The sequence below is a fragment of the Callithrix jacchus genome, chromosome 12 (assembly GCF_049354715.1).
Source record: "Callithrix jacchus isolate 240 chromosome 12, calJac240_pri, whole genome shotgun sequence".
NCBI lineage: Eukaryota > Metazoa > Chordata > Mammalia > Primates > Cebidae > Callithrix > Callithrix jacchus.
The window spans coordinates 41,301,253-41,318,724 of NC_133513.1; the positions used below are offsets into that span (position 1 = coordinate 41,301,253).

The window sequence follows — 17,472 nt, forward strand, 5'->3', positions numbered from 1 at the left end:
TTGTTGTTGTTTTTTTTAATCCTAAAAATAGGCCCTTCAATCTTTTCTGGTTTGTAAGGTTTCTCCTGAGATCTGTTTTTAGGCTGATGGGATTTTCTTTGTATGCGATTTTGCCCTTTTCTCTAGCCGCCTTTAAGACTTGTTCTCTGGCATTGATGTTGAATAGTCTGATGTCTATCTACCATGGGGATGGCCATCTTGTGCAGTATCTCACAGGAGTTCCCTGAATTTATTGTATTTGGATGCCAACTCCCTAACAAGATTTTTTAAATTTCCTAAATTATTTCATCAAATGTGTTTTTCCAATTGCTTACTTTTCCTTTCTCTCTCTCAGGAATGCCAATAAGTTTAGTCTTTTTATACAATCTCATATTTCTCAAAGACTTTGTTCTTTTTTAAAAAAAAAATTATTTATTTATTGTTTTCTGACTGGCTTAATTTGAAAGACTCCCTGGTCTTTGAGCTCTGAAATTCTTTCTTCTGCTCAGTCAAGTGTATTGTTAAGTTTCCAACTTTATTTTGAAATTCTTAACATGAATTTTTCAATTCCAGAAGTTCTATTTTATTTTTTTTAATATAGCTATCTTGTGTTTCATATCCTGAATTATTTTTCTGGTTTCTTTGTATTGTGTTTCACCTTTCCATTGGATCTCATTGAGTTTTCTTGAAATCCATATTTCGAATTCTTTATCTGTAATTTTCAACATTTCAATCTGATTAGGATCCATCGCTAGACAGTTGTGTGATCCTTTGAAGTTGCCAAAACACTCTGGCTTCTTGTACTGTCAGAATTGTACTGATTCCCTCTCATATGAGGGAGCCATTGCTTCATAAATTTGAATTTTCTATCATTTAAATGGGGCTTTGTAAAATTTTTTTTTCTTTTGGGAATGTGGCTGTCATGTATGTTGTATACGATTGTGTGGCATTATTTCTGAGTTCTTTCAGAGGACCAAGGCTCTATATAGGTTAATTGGTTTTGTGTAGCTTCTGTGCAGTGGCTTTCCTAGGTGTTGCTTCTTATAGCTATGTATTAGGTATAAGGGCAAACACAGTATCTCCTGCAGGGCTGAAGTGTGGAAGTCTCAGGAGGCTTATTTGATCGACTAGCGCTAAACCCCTGTGGTGGCAGGTTTTTTGTTTGCTCGTGCAGTTCAGGCTGCTGTCCAGTTGATGGCATTTAAGAGTCAGAGCCGGCAGGCTGACTGGTGCTGAATGGATGCATTCACCCTGACTGCATCAGGAAGAGATTATGATGGGGTGCATTGAGGTCCTGGGGCAAAGAAAAGGTGGGTGCTGCAAATGCTCATCCTGAACCAAGAGGAATGAGATCCACTTTCCTATGATGCCCTTGTCACAGGACTCATGACCTTCTGTTTATAAAGCCTTCATTCTTTGGTTCCCAGCCACACTGTGGCTGATGAATATCACTAAAATGGAGCCTGAAGCAGAGCCTCTACCACCAGTCCATAACAGGCAACTCTACAGTCTGTCCTCCATTGCCAGGGTGCTGCTGTTCTGTAGGATAAGGGAGTTAGGACTTTTCCTTCATGAAAGCTGGAAGCAGGCAAAGGCTCACTTTCAGCAGGGATGGTGCCACCATGAAGAGCACTTCCTTGAGTTCATGCTCACCATCCCAGCAGGAAGGACCACCTTTGCATCCACAACAGCGTATGGTGAGGGAAGTGGGAGATGACTCCCTAACCACACTTGATGCTCACCATCCCAGCAGGAAGGACCACCTTTGCATTCACAACAGCGTATGGTGAGGGAAGTGGGAGATGACTCCCTAACCACACTTGTTCCCAGGCATCAGTGATGCCCCTTACAGCAGTTGGCCCCACACTCACATTCTTTTTATCCCAAGAGGGGCTTTGGCAGGCTATGTTTTCTTTCCCTTTCCTTTATGGGCAGCCCACGCCAAGGGTTAGATTGCCAAGGAATCCTACAACTCCCTGGGGACCTGCTATGCTAGCCAAAGTGAGAGCAGCTTGTGGGGTATGTTTATGGGGGATCTGGTGGTACAGTGACTCAAGAGTAGAAAATCCTCAGGCAGGGCAGCAGCACCATCTATATACAGTCAGTATGTTGCCCACAGTCTCAGCTTGCCTCAGAGGGCAATGTAGGCATGCCTGCACAAGCTGGCCAACAAGTTTGCTGTCCCTGGGGAATTCTCAAATAGCTACCAGTAGTGTGGCCCTGGGTCAAGAGTGAAGAGGTGCTCTCCAAAACTTGGGTGTTCAGTAGATTGTCACAGGGGAGAGAAGAGCAGGGAAGAACTCCAGCCTACACTTTCTACAGGGCTCTGAGTTGCTTGGGGTTGATCTCTGCCAGACCCTTGCTGCTTTCCTTTTCCATGCCTCAGCTTCTTTCTGTGGACACTATGATAGGTCCTGGCTTTTTTCCCTCTGTTTTCAGTTCAGAACTTGTCCATTTAACAGTAACTTAGACCTTCTTTCTAAGGAGATCTGGCATCTGATGTCCCTAGTCAGCCACATCAAAAAAAAGATGGATTCTCTTTTCAGGTGACCAAAGACTGAAAGGGAAAGATGTTTTGGATCTGGTGTGCTGCTTAAGGGGCACTTCCCCTCAAGGTGTCACTCTTGAGTCACTTCTTCCCTCTTACAACATGGCTCGGTAAATCCACTGGAAGACCAACCCTTCTTATGTGCCCACTAGGGTAAACAAGCTTCCCTGTAAGTTCTTCTTGGAGATTCCCTGGGGGGCAGTCTCACGTTACAAGCAATAAACTCAGACACTTCGGCAGGACCTGAATTGTTTAAGATGCCTTTTGGCAAAGAAGTAAACTTTCCCTTATCCCAGGACTTACCTTCATTCTCAAAGAAAGTTTCTCATTGGTTTTGGTCACTCAAAAAGGGAATTTACGTACACCAAATTAACCAAGCCACAGAGCGTAGCCAGTTTTTAAATAAAATGTACAAATATTTCTTAAGCTATGAAATATTCACCTCCTCTTTTCAGAGAAGGAAACTATGTCCTTCCCTGACCAAAATTGTGATGAGAGAAAAGGATGTACAAACTCTAAAGGGTAGTTCGACAAACAACCTGTAACATTAGAGAAAAGTAAAAATCACAAATCCATGAACAGCAGAAATATATATATTAGGATAGTGTGTGTGTGTGTGTGTGTGTGTATGAAACTCCTACCTTAAAAGCAAATCTCCTATTCTAGCTCCATCAAATGTGGAATTGGATCACTCAGATAAAGTCTGAATCTCAAACCAAAATCAGAGAGATTTGAAACCCAAGAGGCAGAGATCCCTGTCAGCCCTGGCAAAGTTGGGTGAATGAAAAGACATTCATGTTGGCACCAAGGCTTGATTGATGACATAACAGTGGGGATCACTTGAGACTCACTATGAGTCCCTTCAAGGTGGCCAAATATCAATCTAAAACGATCAAAGTGTCAAAATACAATTTAAAGAGAGTTTATTCAAGCACAAAGTTTAAGGACAGGCTGACCGGGAAGTGCAGATTCCAAAGAATGGAGGTCAGTATTCCAAAGTGTAGAATTTGGGGATCCTTCACATAGACAAGTTTCAGGAAGTTTAACAGAATCTTGAAAAGGCAGACTGCATATTTACAACGGTCTGATTAGTTGAGGTGGTCTTTCTCTTTGGGAAAGGCACATTTAACATTCCATATAGAAAATGTAACTGTCATGGGATTTCGGTTACTGTCTGGTTTCAGTTAGAAACAGGACAATAAGGGAGGCAGGTAATTGATACCAAAAATCAGTGATTGGACAGGGGGATGTCTGATCTCTAGTCTCTCCTAGTCATTTACAGAACTAGAGAAATGAGGAAGAGAGTCAAGCTATAATTTAAGAAGCAGAATTGCAAACATGCTACATGACTCAGTCTCCAGGGCTCAGCATCCCCTTCAGCATAATACATTTAGAAGGTCCTAACATTTTATTTTCTTTTACAAAAACAAAAAAGGACCAGTCATGAGCCGCATTCTTATCACCATGAAAACTCTGGGGAAATGCTGGTGGCACCTGAAGCCCTGGAAGCAAGCTCTTCGGGCAGAATGAAGAAAAGAGCTCACCAAGTGGGTCTTGTAGCTGAGATAAGCTTACAAGAGCTGCTGTAATCAGAGGCTGAGATGGGGACCTGAAAGCAGGAGCTCCAGGCACCCACATCCTCAGCCCCTAAAAGACCGGACCATGTCTCAGGCACCCTCCTAAGCTCCTCCACCGTGAGGGCTCTTCTCTGCATCTAATTTTGCATGCCAAGGCTCAGCTATCTTTGAGCCTGAGCCTCAGCTCTGATCCTGCCTCTGATAAGCTGCCTTCCCTGAAGTTCTGCTGGAGGGAGCACCCTGGTCTCAAAGCCTCAGAGTTCTTGGCTGAGTCTCTCTCACTAAAGAAAGACATTTTCCATCTTCGTCTCTCTCCACTTCTGACACAGGTTCGCAAGCTCATTCACCTCATAGAATGATTGTCTTCCCTGCCCCATGTCACACACCAAGGTCAGAGCTGAATTCAGAGCAAGAATGTCTTCCCTGCCCCAGGTCACACACCAGACTCAGAGCTGAATTCAGAGTAAGAATTACCAGAACATCTACAGGCTCGGCCCAGACTTCAGCCTGGAGGCACGAGAACAGCCTCTCTCCACTTCTTCTCAGGCCCCAGGAAGGCTCAAAAGCACATTCCACCTCCACCACCACTCCTGACCACGAGCCAGCTGGGCCAAGAGCCCAGAACATACCAACAGGATGTACCAAAACACAGTGTATGCTTTCCTGGAGTGGCTCAATCAGGGGACCCTGAAGCCCCTTTTTCACACCCCCGGGGTGGCACCCAGACTCCAATCTAGGCCCAGTGAGGGTCTTCCTTGCCAGTCAGTGTTCTCCTCTGTTCTTTTGGGCTGATACAGGGAATATCCAGTGCAGCCCTCACCACAGACCCTGGAGATCAGATCATTCCTCAGGCTCCTGGCTCAGTCTAGGCAAAGGATCTGACCATGGGAAGCACAGGAAGATGAGCTCCAGGCAAACCAGGAGCAGGGCTTTCCAGGGCCTCAGGGCCTGAGCAGGGAAGCCCTCTGGTGGTTTGGGAGTAACCATTACCAGGTCTTGAATGCTGGTCCAAAGTGGGGCAGAGCAGTGTGAAGAGCAGGAGCCAGGCCCAGTTCACATCCAGCTTTATGACTCTCATGCTTTGTAACCTGGAACAAGTAACTCAAACTCTCTGTGCTTCAGTTCCCTTCAGTAAACTGGGATAATAGTAGTGCCTACTTGTATAGGTACTGGGAGGATTAAAATAGTGAAAACATGGAAAGTTTTTAGTCCAGCAACTGGCCCACAACAAGACTCAATAAATATTAGTCCTCATTATGTTACAAGGAGGAAGACAATCTTAACAATTTGCTTTCTCATGATTCCAAGGTGATGATCAAGGAGGGAATCTCTATTTCCTATTAGAACAAGTCAGGGTTGCCCACACAGCCTTGTCAAACACACCCAGCAGCATTCCTGGCCTTAAGGTTCACAGATGTGAACGTCACTTCACAGATATGGATGTCAATACAGTGTGACACACCCATGGGCATCTTGAGAGCTATTTTCAGCCCTCCAAGTGCAGACGCAGATGGCATTGCAGTTTCAAACCTGTGGTGTGCAGGGCAGGAGTGCTAAACCAGAGTAGGGTGACCCCTGGGGATGGGTAGCTGGTGTATCTAACCTCTATCTCCCCTTCCTCCACCCTTTTTGATACTATCTTTCCAACAAACCTCTTCTATGTTATGTAAATGGTTTGCCCTGCAGCCTTTTTTGGGTGGAAAACAAGGCCCTTGCCATTAGATTTGCATCATCACACTTATCTGGTACATTAGTCACCTTAATGGTGTGGATAAGTTTGGAACCAGCACTAGGAAAAAAAATTCCACATAATGCCATCCATTTAGAGATATGCCCCCAGAGTCAGGTAGAGCAACCCCCATTAAATTTACTGCAGGATAGATTCATGTTCATCAAAGCACAGAGCTGCAAGCACCAGCAGCACTGTTGTTCCAACATCTCAGGACCCACCTCAGTCCTGAGGATCCTTCCAGATTTGGGACAACAGCATCCATGCAAGTCCTGTTTTTTTGAGTTGGCTTCCCATTCCAGTATTTCTTTATAGACACTGCACTATATACTTCATTTTTTTAACCAACTGATGTAGTTTGGATATGTGTCCCCACCCAAATCTCATGGTGAATTGTAATCTCCTGTATTGGAGGTGGGGCCTGATAGGAGGTGACAGGATCATGGGGATGGATTTCTCATGGTTTAGTACCATCCTCTTGGTGTTGTCATCACAATAGTGACTTCTCACAAGACATGGCTGTTTAAAAGTGTGTAGTGTGTCACCTTTCTGTCACTCTCTTGCTCCTGCTTGTGACATGCCTCCTTCCCCTTCATCTTCTGCCATGAGAGAAAGCTTCCTGAAGTCTCCCTAGAATCTGGGGAGACATCAGCACCATGCTTTCTCTAAAGCCTACAGAACCATGAGTCAATTAACCTTCTTTTCTTTATTAAATTACTCAGTCTCAGACATTCCTTTATGACAATTCAAGAATGGCCTAATACATTGACAAATATTACTGTTATATATTCATGGGATAAACACAACAAAGAATGAAAAAGCTTGACAAAGAGCTACAGGATGTATAGGACACCATTAAGTGAACAAATATTTATACTGCAAGAATTCCAGGAGCAAAGCAGATGGGGAAAGATGAGGAAAATATATTAGTGAAATAATATTAGAAGACTTCCTGAGTCTCAGGAGAGAGATACATCCAGGTCCAGAAAGTTCAAGGAACCCCAAACAGATTCAACTCAAACAGATCCTCTCCAAGGCATATTATTATCAACATGTCAATAGTAAAGACAAAGAAAGAATTCTAAAAGCAGCCAGAGAAAAGAGTCAAGTCACATGTAAGGGAATACCCATTAGACTAACAGTAGATTTATCAGCAGAAACCTTACAGGCCAGGAAAGAATAGGATGATAAATTCAAAGTACTGAAAGAAAACAACTGACAACCAAGAATATTATACCCAGAAAAGTTACTCTGCAGGAATGATGGAGAAATAAAATCTTTCACAGACAAGTAAAAACTAAGGAAATTTATCACGACTACACCTGACTTCCACGACATGATCAGGAATGTCTTACATGTGGAAGTGAACAGATAATAACCACTGTAAGATTTAGTGCCGAGGTAAAATGAGGAAACTGAGGCAAGTATAAAAAAGTGAGAAGCCAATTTATTCAGCTCCCGGGCAACCTTCAGTGGTCCAAGAGGGGGCCAGAGAAGTCGCGCCCAGCTGTTCAGGATATGGGGTTTTATGGAGAGTGCGGGCAATTGATTGGTTACTGGGGAAACAAAGAGAAGGCGTTTCTATTGGCTGTTGAGGAGTAGGAAGTACGTGGAGTTAAAGTAGGAAGCACATGAAACTAGCTGCCATTGGTAGGTGGGCGGGACTTTGGGTAAGTGGGCCAGTTAGCCTTAGGGCTAGGAATGCTGGTCCATTGGGAGGGCCTTGATTGACTACTGGGGAAACAAAGAGAAGGCATTTCTATTGGTTGTTGAGGAGTAGGAAGTACATGGAGTTGAAGTAGGAAGTACATGAAACTAGCTGCCATTGGTAGGTAGGCAGGACCTTGGGTAAGTGGGCCTTGATTGACTACTGGGGAAACAAAGAGAAGGCATTTCTATTGGCTGTTGAGGCGTAGGAAGTACATGGAGTTAAAGTAGGAAGTACATGAAACTAGCTGCCATTGGTAGGTAGGCGGGACTTTGGGTAAGTGGGCCTTGATTGACTACTGGGGAAGCAAAGAGAAGGCATTTCTATTGGCTGTTGAGGAGAAGGAAGTACATGGAATCAAATTAGGAAGTATATGAAACTAGCTGCCATTGGTAGGCAGGCAGGACCTTGGGTACACCGGCCTGCCCGGGGCATACGAGGCAGGCTGTTGCTGGGCAGAGAATGGTGGGATTTTTTTTTTTTTAATTTCTCTGTAGGGTTTTTTAACAGTGGGCTGGAGGTTGGATGCATAATTTAGTGCTGAGTGTGGGCTTGGGCATGGTATGCAGAGGCAGGTGCGGAGAAGCTTTGTGGGGAAGCCAGATAATGAGCTCGGGTGATAACGCAGTTATCAGGCGCGGAGAGTGATGAATGTGTCCATTTGACTCCCGGCAAGGCAACCAGCCTTACAACCACCATGATGAAAACATGCAAAACTATAAAACTCACTGATAAAACTTATTCACTAAAGAAAAAGAGAAAGAAATCAAACAACCCAATCACAAATATGAACAATAAGAGGGGATATAAGGAACAGAGTCTTTTGGTCTTTTCATTTCAGGGGCTCAGGGAGTCAAGGAACCCTAACACTCAAATTGAGCTGGTTCACTGCTACTCATAACAGGGTAAAGAGACAAGGAGAGACTGAGTCAGGGTTAGAGGTATGGGGCTGTCGGGACTGGGTTTTCCTAAATTCAACCCTTTCTGTTGAAGGATAGAATGTGCGATACAAGAAAGCACACAGGGCTAGGATTAGGAAGGCCTGTCCTATTACCTGTCCCTGACCTCAGCTGCACATCCCTGTGTTGCAGTTAGCCTTAGGGCTAGGAATGCTGGTCCATTGGGAGGGCCTGAGTTGCCTTTGCACTTCCCCTCTCACCATCAATGGTCCAGGTGGGGTTCTTGGTGAGGTCACTCAGGCCTGTGTTACCTGAGACTGGGATGAGCTCAGAAGGCATTGAAATCTCTGGTCAACGTCACAGTGGTGAATGAGCAGGACAGAACCCTTGTCTGGCCCCCTCCTCCACCCAGGAGGCCCAACAGTGGCTCCTGGAGAGCTTGGGAGCTGACTGTTTCTTTTTGAGACAGAGTCTTGTTCTGTCGCCAGGTGCCAGGCTGGAGTGCAGTGGCGTGAACTCCGCTCACTGCAACCTCCACCTCCCGGTTCAAGCAATTCTCCTGCCTCAGCCTCCCAAGCACTGGGACTACAGACGTGCACCACCATGCCCAGCTAATTTTTTATATTTTAGTAGAGATGGGGTTTCACCATGTTGGCCAGGATGGTCTTTATCTCTTGACCTCGTGATCCGCCTGCCTCGGCCTCCCAAAGTGGAGCTGATTTTTAACAGTCAACCCCACTCCATCTCAATCCTTTTTATGTTTTTTTTGTTCAAAAAGAAAGACATAAGGCTCTTTGTACATGTTGCCAGCAGAAGAAATGTTCGTGCTGAGAGGATTTGAAAGGGTACAGACCACAAGAGCACAGAGAATGTATTCAAGTTTCTTAAGTTCTTAGAACATTTTTGCAGTCATCTCATTGTCCAGGCTCAATATTTCTTCATTTCCTTGCAGACAATTCAGAAGATGGAATATTTCAACTCTAAAAGTAAGCACCTGCTGTCCCCATGGTGATCATGTAGGGAAAACATCAGAGAGTCCTGTGTGCCGACACTGCAAGGCCAAGCCTGCCCTGCCTCTTGGAACAAGTTGCTCACCTGCTCTAAGCTCCAGGTCCCTCCCTGGTGCAATAAGCATAGTGAGCCCCTGCTCCATGGAGTTCTGAGAACTGCATGGGATCCTGCAGTTGCAGCCCTGGTGCTCATAACCCTGAGGTGCTTGCCCTCTAGTTGGGCTGTGTGAAAAGGAAAAGAGAAGAGCCACCGAGTGACTTGCATCCCCTGACCACGTCTCAGATGATGCAGAAGGCTTTCCATGGCCCCCAACTCTCCTCCCTAGTGCGAGGCTGCAGCTCTTGTCAGGAAAAGGTGGAGCAGGTAAGGAAAGGCTTTGAAGTGAGCACAGGGTCCCTTGCTGAAGTGCCACTGACCTGGAGTCCTGAACTTCAGGCCCAGAACTCCCAGCCAAGAGATGCCTGCAGACTCTGGTCATAGCAGGAGCTAGCCCCCTGGGAGACCCCTGAGCCTGTTCTCCCGGAGCCTGTTACAGGAGCACCTGGCAGCTCCTTTCCCTACCTGTGAGACAGGCCTGTGCTTGTGGAGTCCTGGTGGTGCAGGCTACTAGTGGGTGAGGGTTCAGGCAGCCTAGTGGGATAGGCTCTGCCCCTCTTGGCCGATCCTTTGCAAAACGGGTGCTGGGCTGAGACCCCCTCACTCTAGGGGTCTCTGGGTGGAGGGTGCTTGGGCCTTGGCAGTCTCTCCTCAGGAGGAGGTGGGGGACACCTGGCCATGCTCTGGAGTGGGCAGTGCTGTGGGCCTGGCTGCCTGCAGGCATCTCAGAGCTTCTGGAGGTCACTCTTGGGGCCTTTGCCCACCAGACCACTCCTTGCTTCTCCTGCAGGCAAGGTTGCCAGCTTGATTCTCACAATGAGCTTTCATTGATGAAGCCAGCCACGTGTGACAAGACTAGGAAGGTAATGAGTCCAGTGCCTCCTGCCCAGCACTTGCCCCACATGTCTGGGTGATTTCTACTCAGCACCTTCTTTCTCCTGTGCTGACAAATCTCAACCTGGGGGACATCATTTATATTGTATGAGCCAATGTGAGTAAGAGCAGGTGACTCAGAACAGGTGGCAGGTGCCACTCTGGAGCCTAGTGGGAAAGGGCACCCCAGGAGGCTTTCCCGGGGCTACCCCATCATCTAACCTGCCACAGGTGAGTTGGGCCGACCCAGGGCCACTACAGAAGTGATTGACAGCGGGTTGTATAAATCCCACCACACCAGAGGGGAGCGTGGAAAAGCTTCCCTGCTCCCCGAGAGTGGGCTGCTGACTGGAGAAGCCTGTGGCCCTCAGAGTCTGACATTCTGCTGCCCCCAAAGCATGAGGACAAGACATTGTCCCCCGGGCCTGGGGCCTGCTGCGTCCTCATCCCATGGCCAGAGGTGCAAGCCACCTCCCCTCTCTGTAGATAACAGCAATTGCAGACAGCCCAGACCAAGTGTTTGCGGTGGAGAATGGCTTCAAGGCGAGAAGCACCATTGACACCATGAGTGGGCTGATGTGAGGGGTTGGGGCACCTGGCTCCTGTGGCTGGAGGCTCACTCTGCCTGCCCCACCCCAACCCTCCTGTGTTCCAGCTCACGTCAAAGCTCTGCAGAGCCCACACTGTGTGTGCAGGAGGTAAGAGCCGAGGAGGCCCTGCTGAGGACAGAAATGTCTGTGCCTGTGGCTGGGGCTGAGGAAGGGGGTGCAATTTGTGTGTGTTGCCTGTGTGTGTGGTGTATATGTGTTTGTGGTGTGTGGGTGTGTGTGTACTTCATGTGTGCGGTGTGGAGTAAGCATATGCATGTGTATTTTCCGTGTGGTGTGGCACATGTGTAAGTAGTATGTGTTCGTGGTGTGTAGTATGTGTGTGTTGTGATGGTGTGCATATGCTGTGAATAATGTGTGTGTGTGGCATGTATGGTGTGTATGGTATATGGCATGTATGTAGTATGGGTAGATGTCTGTGTGTATACGGGTGTGCAGTGTGTGAGTTTGGTGTATTTGTTGTGTGGTGTGTGTGAGGGTGTCAATGTGTGTGTGTTTTGTTTCTAGTGTGTGTTGTTTTTCTATGGTGTGTGGTGTACTTTGTGTGATGTGTTGTGTGTTTGTGGTAATGTGTGTATTGGGGGTGTGTGATTGTGTGTGTAGTATGTGTATGTGGTGACTGTGTATGTGTAGAGGGTCATGTGTGATGTGTGGGTGTTTGGTGTGTGTGTGGCATGTGTGGCATTGTGTGTGTGCAGTGGTATGCAAGTGGTATGTGTATGGTGTGTGGTGAGTGTGCTGCTTGTGTATGTGTATAGGGCTATGTATGGTGTGTATTTGTGTATACACACATATGTATGGTATGTGTGGCAGTGTTACTGTGCATGTGTATCTTGTGTTTTGTGTGTGGTGTGTTGTATGTTCTGTGTGCATCAAGTATGTGTGTCTAAGGTGTGTGAGTATGTGTATGTGCTGGGTGTGTGGTGTGTGGTATGCTTGTGTGTGAGATGTGTGTGTGCTGTGTATGGTATGTGAGTGTGAGGGATATATGAGGGTGTGTGCTGGGTGTGTGTGTTGTGTGGCAGAGTGGGGAATGTGCAGCCTGTGTGTGGTGCGTGTATGATGTGAGTGGTGTGGGTATGGGATGTGCAGTGTGTGCTATGTTATTTTTGGTGTGTGTGTGTTTGCTAGTAATGTGTGTGTGGTGTGTGGGTTTGTGTGCTTCGGGTGTGTGTCGTGTGGTGTGATGTGTGTGGTATGGTATGGGTTGAGTGTGTTTGTGGTGCAGTGTGCATGGGTGGGTGGGTGTGGACGTGGGGCCCCCATGGGTGTGTACGTGAGTGTCTATTGGTGTGGGGGGAATGTGCGGGGGTGATGGTGTGAGCACCTGTGTGCCATCAGTGTGTTGTTATCTCACAACAATAAGTTTAGCTATAAAGCCAGAAAAGGCATGTGTGAGAAGCTCTCAGGGAAACACCAGCAAATGGCATGGAGCAGCAGTGAACCCACCCACAGGCCAGGAGCAGCCAGGGCTCCTCCCAGGAAAGCCAGGCGGGTGCAGGAGCTGAAATATCTGTGCAGTTTACGACATCAACAAAACAGGGAACAGGAACCAGGCAGTTATCTCAGGGGATAACAAACAAGAATTGGGGGCATCAACATCCCACAGCACCCTGGGAGCAGAAAACCTCCATAAACTGACAAAGGCGTCCACACAAACCTCGGCTTGCCTCCGCCCCACAGGATAAATCCCAGCACCCATCCCTGCTGTCTGGGACATGGCGAGGATGCCCTCCTGCCAGCCAGGGTCGCTGCATAGGTGGTGACAGCCCTGTGTGGACTTCTGTGATGCCTCTGTCTGTCCTGAGCTCTGTTGGTGCGTGCTGGGGCTCTGCGTGGCCGGCATCTGCACAATTGTGGCTGCTGGAGAGGAAGGTAGCCCTGGGCATCCTCCCTCCATTGGGGCAGCATGCATCCAGGCTGGCCCAGAGCAGCAGCTGGGCTCTGGCCTCCCGGTTCCTCATTGCAGCGCGCCCTGGTAGTGGGCTATGGGGATAGACACAGGGTCCATGTCTGAGCGCTGCTCCCCATGGGCACATGGCCAGGAGCAAATTGTGCAGTGCTAGCCAGCTCCAGAGGTGCCCCCCATGCACAGAAAGGACGCTGCCAGGCCTGTCATGAGCCCCAAGGCACTAGGCTGTGCAGGGACTGGCACAGGACTGGGAGCTGGTAGGTCCCAGGAACAGGAGCTGTGCTGACACTTCCATGATTGGTCCTGGGCTCTGGTCCCCACCCCACCTCTGCCCCATGCAGTGCTGAGGGTGGGGGTGGAGGAGAGAGCTCCCCTTCCCCTCGGGGAATCTTTCTGCTGCTCCTGATATAAAGCCACCCAGCCATGCAGCCAGTGTGACAGCTGTGCTCCTCTGATGATGTCCCTGGACATACACAGGCTGTGGCATCTGAGTAGCCCTGTCAACCCTAGGTGAGGATATGAGTTGGCACTCCTCCCTGGAGGCCGCTGAGTCAAGGTGACAGGTGCCCTCTGCCCACCAGCTCGGCCCTCTGCCTCTGCCCATGTGACCTGGCAGTCACAGTCCTGACCTGCCAGCTATTGGTTGACAAGCAAAGCTGTCCCACACAGAGGGTGACAGTCACAGCAGAGAAAGGTAAAGGCAAGAGTCTAGAATCCAAACACAACTGAATAAGCCTTTTCAGCAGGCTTCCACCAAGAGGCCAGGAGGGGTCCAGGGAGGAGGCCTGGGACAGAGGCAGAATGCAACCTGGAACCGCCCCTTCCATGAAGGAGCAGCCCTCAGCCCTGCTCAGGGTGGCCAAGGTGGGCTGGCCAAGATGTGCACCACCCAAGCTCAGATGCATCTCCCAGTGTCCGACTGGCCAGAGCCCTTTGGTAGCCTGAGCAGGGAAGAGCTTGAGAGTGCAGCCTGGGAGCATCAGATCTGGAGGCAGCTGCCTCCAGTGGGAGAGGACCCAATGCTTGCCCTGGGGGTCGCCCAGACCTGGGAGTTCAGCACGGGCACCAAGCTGGCCTTTCCTGCCCTCTCTTTCACAGCCTCAGTGCCACCACAAGCTTCTTCCTAGGGAAGCGTCATGGCCATTGGATGGGTGCCCTCAGAGGCCAAGCAGGAGGGACGATGAGCAGGAGGAACAGGCCAGGACAAGCCAGTTGAGGCTGGCAGTTGGAAGCCCTTGGAATGAAGGTGGGCCCAGGAGCTCCCCATGTGAGGAGGGGGGAGCCCCAGACCCAGCCAGAGATCGTCATGGAGGGTCACAAACCCACTATGCCTGCCATTCCCATTTTACAAAAAAGCTAGAAATTTGTATTTTTAGAAAGAATGTTCAGGTTTCTTTCTTTTCTTTTTTTCCCTTTGAGACAGGTCTTGCTCTATTGCCCTGGCTAGCATGCAGTGGCATTATCATGGCTCACTGCAGCTAATTTTTAAAAAATTTTGTAGAGATAGGATCTCATTATGTTGTCCAGGCTGGTTTTGAACTCCTGGGCTAAAGCAGTCCTCCCACCTCAGCTTCTCAATGTGCTGAAATTACAGGCATGAGCCAATGTGCCTGTCAATGTTCAGGTTTGTAACTGTGGGCTCCCATTTTTGAAAATACTTGAACGCCTAAGAAAGCATGTCAGCAGGCCAGCTTCACCCACAGCCCGCCTTGAAGGTATGGTGCTGAGGAAGGCAGAAAGCAGGCTTCAGAGGAAGCTTTCCTTGGGTGAATGGACCTGGGCAGCCCAGGCATCAGCAGGGATTGGAATGAACGGGGCCTGGGGCAAGAGGCAGTGGAGAGGCCATTGCCCTTGGCAGCTGCAGGCCTGTAGGAACCCCGGCTGGCTCTTGGGTCCAGCCCCACCTGCCCTGTGTCCGCTGTGGTCTTTGGCTCAGGAGCCACACTGGTGGAAGACACACTCCCTGAGCCTCAGGGTGGGTGCGTGTGGTCCTTGGTGGGTCAGAAAGAGCAGGAGATGAGGAGTCACCTGTAGGTCTCTGGAATCGCAGCTAACACTGGGCTTCTGTAATGGATTCCCCTGAGCAGGGTCCTAGGTGCCTGGCCTGCCCCACCCAAGTACTGGCCCTGCCCCTGTGGGTGTCCTGCCTGCCACAGGCACACCAAAAGACAGGGAGGAGAGACCCCGAGTGTTCAGCAGCCCTGGAGGGGGCATCCAGGCCTTGTGCCCAGCACAGGAAAGAGATAGGGTGTCTTCACGCAGCCTTGTGGCTCCACTTACACCTCACATCAGGGAGGGCTGGCTGAGTGCACAGCCTGCACCCCTGGGGCCTGAGGGAGTGCCGCAGATTTCAGGGAGGGAACAGCACGCTGAGCCTGCCCTGTGCAGGGGCCAAGGCCTTTCCTGAGCTTGTTGGTTCAGCAATGGTGGGGACAGGGCCCTTGAGTACTCAAGACCTAGCTGCCGCCTCCTGCACCCTCAGTGAAACCAGATGAGGATTTTACTTAGTGGACACACACGTTGGTTCAGACACAGCTCCTTCCTTGCAGGAGCCTCTGCGAATTCAGTTTTGGGGGAGGTCATCCAGGAACAGGGAGGTCAGAGGGGAGGCAACCCCCCACTCTTCCTCACTCTGACTTTGAAGGGCACTGGCCCCATTGCTTCTCCCCTCACCCACCAGACTCCTCCCCCATAGACTTGCTTTCTTCCCCCTCATACCCACTTGGGTCTCTCTCTCCCAAACCCACAGCTTAGGAGGCACACACCCAAGCCTCCCCATCTCCACAGAGAGGCAGCCTCCTCCCTGCTCCCCCTCAAAGCTTCAAGAGGGACCCAGGCCCCCCTCCTATCCTTGGTGTCCTCACCTCTCCTCTGTGCTTCATCTCCTCTGGGCTCATTCCAGACGTCTGCATTGGAAGTGTCCTCGCCGCCCTGCCCATCAGGAGCTCTAGAGTGCCCTAGGGCCACACACCTTCAGCAGCACTTGCTCCTCCTGCCTCCCTCCAGCTTCCTAGCCTGGCCTGGAGCTCAGGACTCCACCCAGGGGCTCCCCTGTCTGGGCCTCCCAACTTCCCTGTGCTAAAGCCCCAGCACTCCCTGGCTCTGACCCTGTCTCCCTCCCGCACAGGCCAGGGCAGGAGGGACACAGAGAGCAGATGCCAGCAGAGGCGGGTGTTCACAGGACACACACACCTGCCCCGCCAGCCCCTGCACCCCACGAATCCTCACAGCCACCTCCCATGGAAGAAGGCAGGGCATAGGGAAGTCAGGGGAGGAAAATCAGAGAGGCCAACAACTTTGCGAGCACAGGGACCTGCAGGTAACAGTGCAGCCAGGGGTCAGAGGCTTCAGGGGAACAGGCATTGGGGTGAGTGCAGGTTCTGTGAGTCGCCCTGATTAGCCTGCCCTGTGTGCTGTCAGACTCCCAACCACGGTTGCAGGGAGCCCCTCAGGTCCCTGGAGCTCCCTCTGGCCCAGCCCCTCAGGGGCTGAAAACAGCACTCCCCAGCCTGGGATGAGTGTGAGCTGCAGGACATGCTGCCCTCCATGGAGTAGGTGATGAAGGAGAGCTGCGTTCTCGGGCTGGAGAGGAAGCACAGGGCCCTGAGAAACCAGAGAAACAGCCAGGAGGGTGAGGCCCATTCCCCATCTCCCACCCCAACTCTTCTGCTTTGGGGACCCCTGCTGGACACAGGGAGGTGAGATAAATGCAGTGAAGGACTTGGAGGCTGTTGGAGATGAGGAGCCCACAAGAGAGTCAGGATGGCAACTCACTGCATCACCACAATCCCAGCACCCCCAAAGACACCCCCACTCAGCACACACACACATGCACACACACAGGCAAACACACACACCACACAGACACACAGAAACACATGCACACACACAAGCACACACACCACACATGCACACACATACCCCACACATGCACCACCACACACACAGGCAAACACACACCACACACATGCACAAACACACCCCACACATGCGCCATCACACACACACAGGTAAACACACACACCACACACATTCACATACACACCCCACACATGCACCACCACACACACAGGCAAACACACACCACACACAGGCACATACACACCCCACACATGCACCACCACACACACAGGCAAACACACACCACACACATGCACATACCCCACACATGCACCACCACACACACACAGGTAAACACACACAAACACACCACACCTACACACATATGCACACATGCATACATATACAAGCACACACCCAAACACACACACACCACACAGATACACAGACACACATATACACACACATGTACCACCACAGACACACAGGCAAACACACACCAGACACATGTATGCACACATGCATGCACATACAAGCACACACACAGGCAACCACACAGCACACAGACATACAGACACACCTATGTACACACACGCCACGCATGCACGCACACACACACACCACAAACACGTGCACACACATATGCACATATGCGCACTCACCCATCCTATGCTGAACATACAGGAAGGTGG

General features: G+C 49.8%; 1 long non-coding RNA gene across 1 annotated transcript; it reads left to right on the plus strand.

The window, feature by feature from the left end:
• The first annotated feature begins 9,399 nt into the window (after window positions 1-9,399).
• LOC144578494 (uncharacterized) lies at window positions 9,400-17,140 on the plus strand. The gene is made up of 3 exons (XR_013524376.1): window positions 9,400-9,814; window positions 10,338-11,118; window positions 14,039-17,140. It is a non-coding gene; the product is annotated as an uncharacterized LOC144578494 (long non-coding RNA).
• The last annotated feature ends 332 nt before the right edge of the window (window positions 17,141-17,472 follow it).